This window comes from Ambystoma mexicanum, chromosome 2p (assembly GCF_040938575.1).
Source record: "Ambystoma mexicanum isolate Mex_15411 chromosome 2p, UKY_AmexF1_1, whole genome shotgun sequence".
Taxonomy (NCBI): domain Eukaryota; kingdom Metazoa; phylum Chordata; class Amphibia; order Caudata; family Ambystomatidae; genus Ambystoma; species Ambystoma mexicanum.
In genome coordinates, this window is record NC_090923.1 from 918,562,232 (window position 1) to 918,572,975 (window position 10,744).

Here is a 10,744-nt window from a genome sequence, read left to right on the forward strand (position 1 = left end):
AGGTCCGACCCAGCAACCCCAGAGGCAGGCATCATTCCCCCCAGGGAAGTGTCAGCGGGCCCAAGCTGGGGCCCTTTGGACACAGTCCTGGCGCCTTAGGCGCCAGGCTCATGTTGGACCCCTGTCCTGGCGCCTTAGGCGCCAGGCTCATAAAGCTAGACATGTGTTCAAGTGTTTTAATGTGCACTTACCTGATGCAGACCATGCTGCTACATCCAGGCCCTCTTGAGGCCTGAATGGAACTACTTTACCTGTGGGACTACTTTCCACCTGGGTGTGGTCAGGGAAGGATACATACCTGATCGGTGGAAGGATACATACCTGGAACTTCTTCCAAAGCTATTTAAACCACACCCGATCAGCACCTCACGCTTCGCGTTCTGCTCCTCGCAGCTGGACGCTCACCGTGTCAGCTCCTGCATCTGGACTTCAGCCACGCCTGTCAGCATCCTGGGTCACCTGCAAAGGGAGATAAGAGAGAATTGGAGAGAAAGAAGACCTTACCTGCTAAAGCTGCATCACGGAGACATCACACCGACGATCCTGAAAGGGAAGACATCATTTTTTAAAAGCATTTCGCTTCGATCGCTGCAGCGCTGCATTTCACTCACCTTTCCTGGGCACCTCCATCTTCAGCAGCGATCATCCGGATCCGCAGCCACTTCCCAGAGCCTAGAGAGAAAAAGACAAGAGCACAAGGTGAGAGAAGGAAGGGAATAGGAAAAGCTCAGTTTCCTTCTAAGACTTACCTGTTGGGTCATTCCCATTTCATTTCGGGTCCTGCCGCTTCCTGGCATTCCGGACCCTGGCTCCTATGGGGAAAAAAGACAAAGACATTGAATGAGCGAATGCAAAGACATTACCCGAACGCTCATCCAGAACTTACCTGTCATTTACTGGAACTGCACGTTTCACTTCGGGTCGGCGCCATATCTCCGGCATTCCGAACCCCGGCCCCTAAGGGGAAAAAGACATAAGCGTTAGCGCTTGCTGCAATAAGACAATGAACCTTATTATTAAGCTTGAACTTTTGAACTTGCAACAGAACTCTTACAGCGCCTTACCTGAATAGTCAAGCGCTTTGAAACACATTGTGTATAGGCGCTATATAAATAAACGATCATATCATATCATATCAAGCTTATTTGAACTCCCATCAAACCTCAATCCAGTGAAGTAACTGGGTTTCAACGCGCCCCTGCATCAGAAGTAGGATGGAGAACTCATCCTTCCAGACCCTAAGGTGAGACTTCACGGGGAATCGTGGAAGGGTATCGTGGAGGGTTGGAAGGGAGTGGGAGGCTTGAACATTATTCCGTCAGTAGGTAATACTCCCTTTTCACGCACAGGGGAATATTCCTGCGAGCCAGAGAAGCCAGAGTAGAGGGGCCCTTCCTGTCCATCTTCAGAGTCCTGCGCTTCACCATTGAAGAAGCATCAGCACTCGAAGCCAGACCTGCGCCTCCGTGGGAATCAGGTGAGCGTGACAGCTCTATTTCTTCCCGGACTTGTGGCATAGTACAGTTTATGAACCAAATTTCTTATAGTTGAATGGTGTGTTGCTATCATTTTCATATGGGGGAAGGTGCTTTTGCAAATAGGTCCAGAAATGCAGGCTAATGAATGCCCTTGTAGTCCTTTGTATTTTCACACTGGACAGGAGTCCATAGTTTGTAATAGTTTTATTTTCAATTTGTCTTTGCCTTTCACATACTGATTGAGGAACTGGCGTAAAGATGTGAAAGATGTTTTGCTTATGTTACACATTGATGTGCACTGCCATTTGTAGGCTGGACGCATTCCTTCAGTGGAATGGAGAGTTGATACTAAGTTTTCTGGGGATATTTTTGTGAGCACCATTTCTTGTTCCATAATGGTATTATTAAGTTTTTCATACCCTCGTCCACTGCTATGTATGGCAATTGGGTTTCTTTGCTTTTGTTTGTGTGCTTCTTCATTGAAATATGGTTCTCTGCTGGTGGTGTGACTCCACTCACCTCCACAGATGTTTGCAAAGCTATCTCTGTGTATATTCCGGTTATCGAGAAGTCTTTTTTGTAGTTTAGTAGTTAGTTTTGTTAGTGGTTTCATTCTGTTTAAAACTAAAATAAATAATTTCCTTTTGAGAAGGATTGCACTGCTTATGAGAGCTTTCAGGATTCATTTTCTACGGTAGGTTTTAAGGGTTGTGCATGATTTCTCTCTTGTTTTTATAAGGTTCTGAAGGACTCTGGCGGAACATTTTTTGTAAAATAATTCTTTTGGTATGCTTGTGGCTACATCGTGATTTATAGGTGCAGTGTTAGCACTAGTGGTAGCTGCAGTCTTTTTAAAACTTTCTGTTTAGTTTAACATTTTGATAGAGGAGGCAAAGTTTCTTTAATGGAAGCTGCTTTTGTTTCGCTTAGTGACTGTATTAGCTGTTTTGTTTGAACCTTTTGTAGAAATTCTGCTAGAGGTGGATGCTTATTTTGTACACTTTTATTTGGATTTACTCCACTTCTGTGTTGCTTTCTACAGAGTTGCTTTTTGGTAGACATTCTTTGGGGTCTGTTGGCGAAAAAAAGAAAGTGTGGTTTGGGACGTTGTGCAATGTATGTGTGCATTGTGCATGAGTGTCTGAGTATGATGGTAGGCATCTATGTAGAGGTGTGTGATTGTGCAGTGGTCTGTTATTTCAGTTTGGGACGGCTATTCTCGTATTTGTGTGTTACTACACTGGTGTTCAGATGTCAAAACCCAGGGATAACTCCTGACACTCCTCCTCACCTGTCTCTTCAATAGAACTGTCAGTCGCTTCAGCTTCTTTTTTCTTGCGTGAATTCCTTAGTACCTTAGGCTTCCTCTCCTTCTTCTGATGTAGATAGGGGCGAGCTCCCTCAGAGGCCACTTTGACAGGAATGTGAACCCAATCTTGGTGAACCCCATGGGGCAAGCCCCCAAAAGTCCAGGGCAAAAGTCAAGGGCGTAAAAAACCCTGTTAAGATGTTAAAGCTGTTGTCTTGCCCAGGATTGTTTCATCTTAAATGAAGGCTGGCGCAGCTGTAAACCTCTGTGAGTCTTAATGTATGAAGAGATGAAGCAAGGAAGAATCCAATGTGAAGTATACCAAGCAGATAGTCCACATGAGTGAATAAGATAAAGCTAACTTCTTGAGGGTTAGAAAGCTCTTGAAAATGCCACAGAGACAGTCTATGGCCTTTAAGCCTAACAGAATGGTAAGGAAGAAAGACACAAAGAGGGCAGACAGGGTAAGTATACAACACAGAACAGAGGAAAAATAGGAGTAACATATGTCCAGCCTACCGGGAAGAAGAGAGAGGACGCCTGCGGGGAAACAGAAGAGGAATAACCACTCGTGGTAACCCGGAGCAGGGAGAAAAACCGAGCCAGAAGACGCGACTTCCACTCTACGAATAAACAAGGAAGTCGCGGTAGGAGAAATGGGAGGAAGGGGAGTCAGCACAGACGACCCAAGCAAGACGAACGAGTAGAAGGTAAGCAGACCGCGGCTACCGGGGCAAAAAGCATACAGCAGCCGTGGACGTACTGTTAGAAAAGTAAACCAAAGACGGAAAGAAGAAAAAAATGACAACAAAACAATAGCTAAAGATACAAGCCAAAACTACCAATAGGGAAAGCAATAGCGAACTAGATAGAAAGATATCTAAGAAAGGAAAATAAAAATAAAGGAGTGCAGAAAGCGGAGTTAAACGAGTATTACTTTAAGATTCTAAAGTATCACCCGAACGGTGCCTAAAGATTAGGCAGAAAGCAACAGAAGGAAAAGGCAATAGAACATGAGTACACTGTATGAGAAAAGGAATTAGCAGCGAATACCAAAAGACAGATATAACGCAGGGAGTGAAAGCACCAACCTACTGTTATAGTGCAAGCGGCCATCTTGAGAGAAGACTAGACCGTCAAGGTGGGACTATGGTCGGCCATTTTAGGTGTATCTCCACCTCTGCAAGTGTTTCCACCGTCGATGTATGACATCAGATGACAATACAAAAAGTGCACCTGCTGAGGAGCAATCAGTAATACTGAATCTAATGCTTCAGGGTTAATACAGTTGTTTGTTCTACAATACTAGAATTCTACAGTGTTTGAGTAACAGAACATTATGGCAGTATTGCACTTACTTTTTGGGATGTAAAGAGTAGCTTTCTTCCAAGTTCTGTTTCGTACTTCAGACACTGCTGGTTTTCAGGAGAGTGGTCTTCACTGCAATAGTGAAATAAAGAAGTTAGCAAATATGTGTTAATAGCACTGTTGTTAATGTAGACATGTATTTGTTTGTTTTTGCAGTAATAGTGCTGTCTGATAATTGTGCATAGCATGTAGATGCAGTTTCCTTTGTCTATGTGCATTATGTATATTTTACTTAGAATCTGTCAGTTGAACTTGCCTTAGAAGTGATTACAATAGTAAGCACACAGAACACCCTTTGGTTTTTAAGACAGTGTTATTTGATGTTAGGAAATATGAGAAATAACCATATGCCTTTCTTGCTACTTTTACAGGGTAAATGGCAGGAACTCTGGTGAAACGCATGCAATGTATGTATTTACAATGCAGGGAATCTTCTACTTACCCTGGATAAGTAGTAAAAATGTTGTGCTGGCATTTCTTTCATCTGCTATGATCAAGTGTCCCTTTAATGGTGTGTGTTTTACAAGTTTTCATTTACCCATATCACAAGACAGAACAGGAAACCATTCATTGCATGCATTTGAATATGGTTGTTGCCATTTACAATCATACTGTTTTTTCTCCCATCTTTTAACATGAAATTACAGTTTGTTAGACAGCTGTGTGTGTTGTGTCTGATTACTATTGTAATAATTTCTAAAGGAAGTTCAAATGATAGATTGTATGTAAAATTATTCCCAGAATGTATAGAAAGGAAACTGTATGTACATCCTTTGCCCTATAATGCATGGAATTCTATTATGCTTGAAATGTGGATAAATAGGTGGCAGTGGTTACAGAAATGACAGAATGAATGAAGCGAATAACAGTTTGCACATTACAACTATTAATATGGGAAAATGAAAATTTGGAGAGTACACAGCTTTACAAGTCACACTTGATCATAGCAGATGGGAGAAATTATAGTACTTCTTTACAGGTTATACAGGGTAAGTGGCAGTTACCCTGTATATATGCATTTATACTAGAGCTGTACATGTACTGTACACACAATATTCATACCTGTAGTTTGTGTTCATGCATGTGGGTGTGCATGAACCTGCAAGCAGAAATCTTGGAGAGTTTATAGTAGTTGTTGCTGTAGGTGCTTTGCAATCACAGCAGAATTGTACTCAGAGTGATCTACAGTACATCTAAAGTGGTGACCTGTGAGGATGGAGTTAGATGTAGAGTTCTTCGATGTGATTGATTGATTGATTGATAGATGGTTGTGTGACTGCTTAACAGTAGCCAATGAGGGAATGGTGAGAGAGTGAAGTGGAAAATGTAGAAGGGCTGCCCCAGTGTTACGCACTCTGCGGACCCCAGCGCACCTTGTTTGCACGAGCTTTCGGTACTCCTTCAAGAGTGGCAAACAACCTCCACACCCAAGATTCACAGTGGCTGCTACTAGTAGGGATTTCCATTACCTCATCCTCGTCATCCTCTTCATCCGCCTCTGCATCCTCATGCCTGTTCCCCTCTCTAGGCCCTTGGGAAGGTGGTGGTGGTGGAGGGTGTGAGGGTGGTGCTGAAGCTGAGGCAGTAATAGCAGGAGCAGCTCGGGATGCCATCAGGAGGGTTATGGAGCTCAGCAACCATGAATCAGGAACCTGCACCAATAGACAGCAATGACAGAGAATGTCAATATAAGCAAAATAGACAGTGCTCTGTCTTGGTAATCCAAAAGCAGAATAAGGAGGACCTCTGGCATGTGGCCTTTTATAGGGGTGCTAGTGTGCGCTTCGCGGACAGCCGCGCTGTCCACGAACACTTCAAACGCTAAAAAGGGTTCAAAAAGTTCCAAAAAGTATCCAGATTGCTAGGGACATGGTCTGGGCATGTGCAAGGGTGAAGTTTCACAGGATCACAGGAAAATACCTTGGATTGCTAAAAAAAGTACTTTGTGTGTCCAGGGGCCCAGACTGTGTTCGCGAACAAGGACCCACGCTTAGCGTGAGTGCGGTCACATGAACCTTGCAGACACGTTCGCGATTGGGACGGATGTTCATAGACACAAACATGTGTGGGGTCAGTTGTACGCATGCGTGTGGGTTTTCTACGGACAGTGTTCATGTCCCCGAACTAATTAAAAGTGCGACACATGTGTGGCGAACAGTTACAGACAGGCGCGATGTTCGTAGGACCCGAGGGTGTGATACGCATGCGTGCGGGTGTCCTACGGACAATGTTCAGGTCCTCGAACTAATTAAATGTGCATCACAACTTTGCGGACAGGCGGACGGGCTATGTGTTCTATAGACATATTCACTCTGATTGCAGACAATGCGAACAGGGGGGATGTTCTTAGGAGACCTTATTTTGAATAATAGCGGACATGCAGACAGATTCTGTGACCTGCGGACACCTCCATTTTGATTGCGAACAGTGCGGACAGGAATAGTGTCCTTAGGAAACTCCCATTTTGGTTAATTACGGACATCCCGGACACCTGCGCTGTCCACGGACACCCTAGCGGCCTTTTTTTAAAAAAACACAGAGGAATATAGTAACAGCATACATCATATTTTATTATTGTATAAAAATATAGAAATTATAAAAGAGAGGGGGAAGCAGAAATTGATACAAATACAGGGGAATTAGGGGTTTCTACATGTTGAATGGTAGGGGAGGAAGGGATTGAAGTCTCATCATAACGCTTTTGGTGATGGGGATTTTTTTGGGGATGGTTGGCTGGGACATGAAGAAGGGGTACAGGTACATGTGGGACAGTGATATTTAATTTTTTCCATGATATGGTTTTCTACAAAGTTTTTCAAAGTAATGATATTGGTCATTAATTGGTCAATTTTTTGCTCTAAACGCTGCAGATGATTTTCCAAAGTGTCTGTTTTAGTATTATTCTTATTTTCTGTATGTTCTGTTAAAAAACAAAAACCCCCCTCCTCCAATCTTCATCAGTCTCTTCCTCCAACCTCCAGCTCTGTCCCCCTGCTCTCTTCTAAGTACTATTCATATGACCCTATCTGAGCACTTTGAGGGTTCAGTCGAAAAGGGACATGACCACTCTATAATTGTTGGGGGTGACTTCAATTGTAAATGTGCAGCAGGTTCCAAATTGAATGCATCTAATGTTATACCCCTTTCCTCTCACACTAGTGTCTGTAGAGGCATGGTTTGGGATAATTTTGTGGCTGTTTGGTAACTAATACAACTTGAAGTGATGCCTCCTAATGATTCTCCTATCTATACTTGGCATAGGGGAACGACATCATCAAGGATGGACTACTTTTTTATATCTAATCTTTTGAAGGCAAAGAGTGGTCCTGTAATTCTGTCCGATTCATCCCTAGGGGATCATATCATTTTCCATTTTGCCATTCAGTTTTCCCTCCACATTTAATAGTTGAATCCAGCCCTCTCTTGTTTATCTTTAGACAGAGGTGGACTAACGCTAAAATGGAATAATAGAATGAGTTACAAGTTTACACACCTCTTGATCGATTCAGTTTATAACTGTAGTTGGTTGTGTAATACTCAGTGGACTGATCGTGAGATGGTGGAGAAACTGAATGATTCTATTATTGTATGTTTAAAACATATAACTTCACAATATGTTACTCCGAACATCAAAACACTTTCCTATATTTGCCTTTGAAGAGTATTAAAGGCAATTAAAGTATTACACTTCTAAAGATGAAGGGGCTTCAACCAATTGAGTACTTGATTGCAAAGAAACATGTTTCCCAAATACATAAGAACTTTGTAAAATCTCTTAAAAGGGAATTGCATACGAAGGATAATCAATTAATGTTTAAACATCTTTGTAATGTCAAGGGAGGAAAATTTGGGGGCACTATTAATATAACCATAGGATCATCTCGTTCCATAGTGGATTCTGCTGTTAATGAAATTGCATGGGTGGATCACTTTCAGAAAACGTTTCATCCGCCGAATATACTCGGTGGGATACAAGATCCAACTGAGGGCCCTGTGATTTTTGGTATTTTTCCATGGACAGAGAATGATATTGCATGGGCTATTAATAAATTGAAACCGCCCAGGGTCCCTGGCCCAGACTGTGTTCCCCCTTTCGTTTTGAAGAAAGCATCATCCATGTGGACATTTCTTTTAAAAACACACTTTGATTATATTTTTGAGACCCATCACAGTCCATCTGCGTGGTCTCAAGCAATTATTATCCCCAGCATAAAAAGGATGATCCTACTACGCCGACTAACTACAGGCCAATTTCCTTAATTGATGCCACTATTAAAGTGTTTGCTCTCCTTTTATTAAGAGATCTTACGACAATAAGGCAATAGTCACCTATCTTGTTTCGATTTCAAGTAGGGTTTAGACAAAATATGGGGACTTCTCTAAATGCCACTGTTTTGGCTCACCTACGTAACAATGTGAAACACAATCAAACCGGTCCTATATACATGGCGTCTCTTGACATACCTTGTGAGATTGACTGTGTGATTCGATCTATTCTGTGAACTAAACTACTGAACCACAATATTTCACCTAAATGTGTTCAGCTCCTGGCATTACTTCATAAGAACACTTCCCTTAATATTCGGCTGACCTTGGAAGGCGCACTTTCTAGATCCATGTCATCTTTAGTTGGCCTAAAGCAAGGATGCATATTGGCGCATACGCTTTTAAATGTATACGTTTGTGACATTGACAAGTTGTAGCAGGATTCTAACATCTCTCCTGTCAGACATGGCCACTTAAGGCTACATTGGTTAGTCTTCGCTGATGATTTCTTTTTTTTTTTATAGGACTTCCTTGGGTCTGCAACACAAATTAAATCTGTTTTTGCAATATGCTTCGTTTAACAACTTACAGGCCAATGGAAATAGGTCATAATTTGTCATATTTTCCAATACAACTAAACCAAAAACTATGTGCTTGGTTTAGAGTAATGAGAGACTAGATCATGTCCCCACGTCAAGATACTTGGGCTACAGTCTTTCCAACACCTTTTCTATTCTAATGTGGAAGGATACTCTGAAACATAACCTTTGCCCTCTCATTTCTCATATAATTTGTTTGTTTTCTAGAGTGTGTGAATTTTCTATTCTCCCTATTTTTAAGATACTACCAAATGAAGATTAAGCCAGTTTTGTTATATGGGCTCGGTATGTCCCTTATTGACCTTGGCAACTATTTGAATGTTCACTAAGGCAAAATATGGAAGGAGGTGTTTGGTCTTTCTACACCAAATGGAATTATTCGCCATGAGCTGGCCCTAATATCTCTCCATGCCCGTTATTTATGGAGACAGCTAATGAACTATGGTAAGTTTATCCTGCCACCGGTAAATAACTCTACTGCAAGCTTAACAAAATAGCAGAGGAGTCCTCTGTTCAGTCTATTAATTTGTATAAACTCAAGATGCAGGGCCTTTTAAATGAAATAGGCTCAACGGAGGAAGAACTAATTAATCGTCCAGGAGGTGTAAAATCTAAGCTCTTTAGATATGATTGGATGGTGACAATCGACTTAATTAAAACATATTCCTTGTATTCGGACTATTCCCAGTTCCCTCGAAAAAGACACCAACCTCCAGTCTACTTATTACGCTTTCCATGTAGAAAAGAATTCACATTGTAAATGCGTTTTATACTACATCAGTTTCCTACCAGAGAATGGATGAAACATTGGAATTCATTTAAAGCACCAGGTATTTCCACAAACTGTTGATTTTGCACTTTGACAGAATTCATGGAAACTTTATGGCATTGGGTTGCTGCTTGTCCTTATTTTCATTCATTCAGAACTAGGTTTTTTAAAGATCTAGATTCCTCTGAATCTGAATTTGGAATGAACCTGTTTTGGGCTAAACTGTTGTTTAATATGTGAAAATATCTCACTAATGATTGCACTATATCACTTTTTAAATGTTGTTTTAAATAATTTTATATGATTTTTAAACTGCATTTTATTCTTCTCAAATTGTTCATAAATCTTTTACTAATGATGAAATTACATTGTTATGTGTGGATTTTGTGTAAGGTTTGTTGCAAACCATATCACAATAAAAATGTATTTAAATAAAAGAGGGCAATGGGTTATGTCACTCCATTAAATTTATATATAGAATTTGGACTTAACACGGTAACCATTATACAAGCTACAAATCTACCTTAGCAACGATTTGGACAATACACATGGCTTTAATTTAAAGGCATTTTTGAGGAGGGGGTTGTATTCAGAACCTGATAGAAAATGGCCCACGTGATTTACAATTGTCAGAATTTAATATTATAAAATTTGACATAGACTAGGAAAAATCTATTCCAGTTCTTGAAGCTTTGTAAACAGGTGGTATATGATTCTTAGCATTCTGGTTCACTGCTTATTGCCCACATAAAATGTTTACGCTATTAGTTGGTTGACAAATGGTTAAAGTAGTAGCTCATATCAGAGAGTATCTACACTACAGTTCAGAATGTTGAGACCTAAAGGTGCAAGATTTAAATAAGTTTGGGTTGCTAAATACCTTAAAAGTTCTTAGAAGTGAAATGGCAAGCACAATAATGTCATATGTTGATCAAAATCATGTTCTCTTTTTTAG

General features: G+C 41.1%; 1 protein-coding gene across 1 annotated transcript in view; it reads left to right on the forward strand.

The window, feature by feature from the left end:
* The window catches only part of LOC138566906 (cytochrome P450 2H2-like), a 370,699-nt gene that overhangs the window by 322,855 nt on the left and 37,100 nt on the right, over nucleotides 1–10,744 (forward strand). The window lies entirely within an intron of this gene.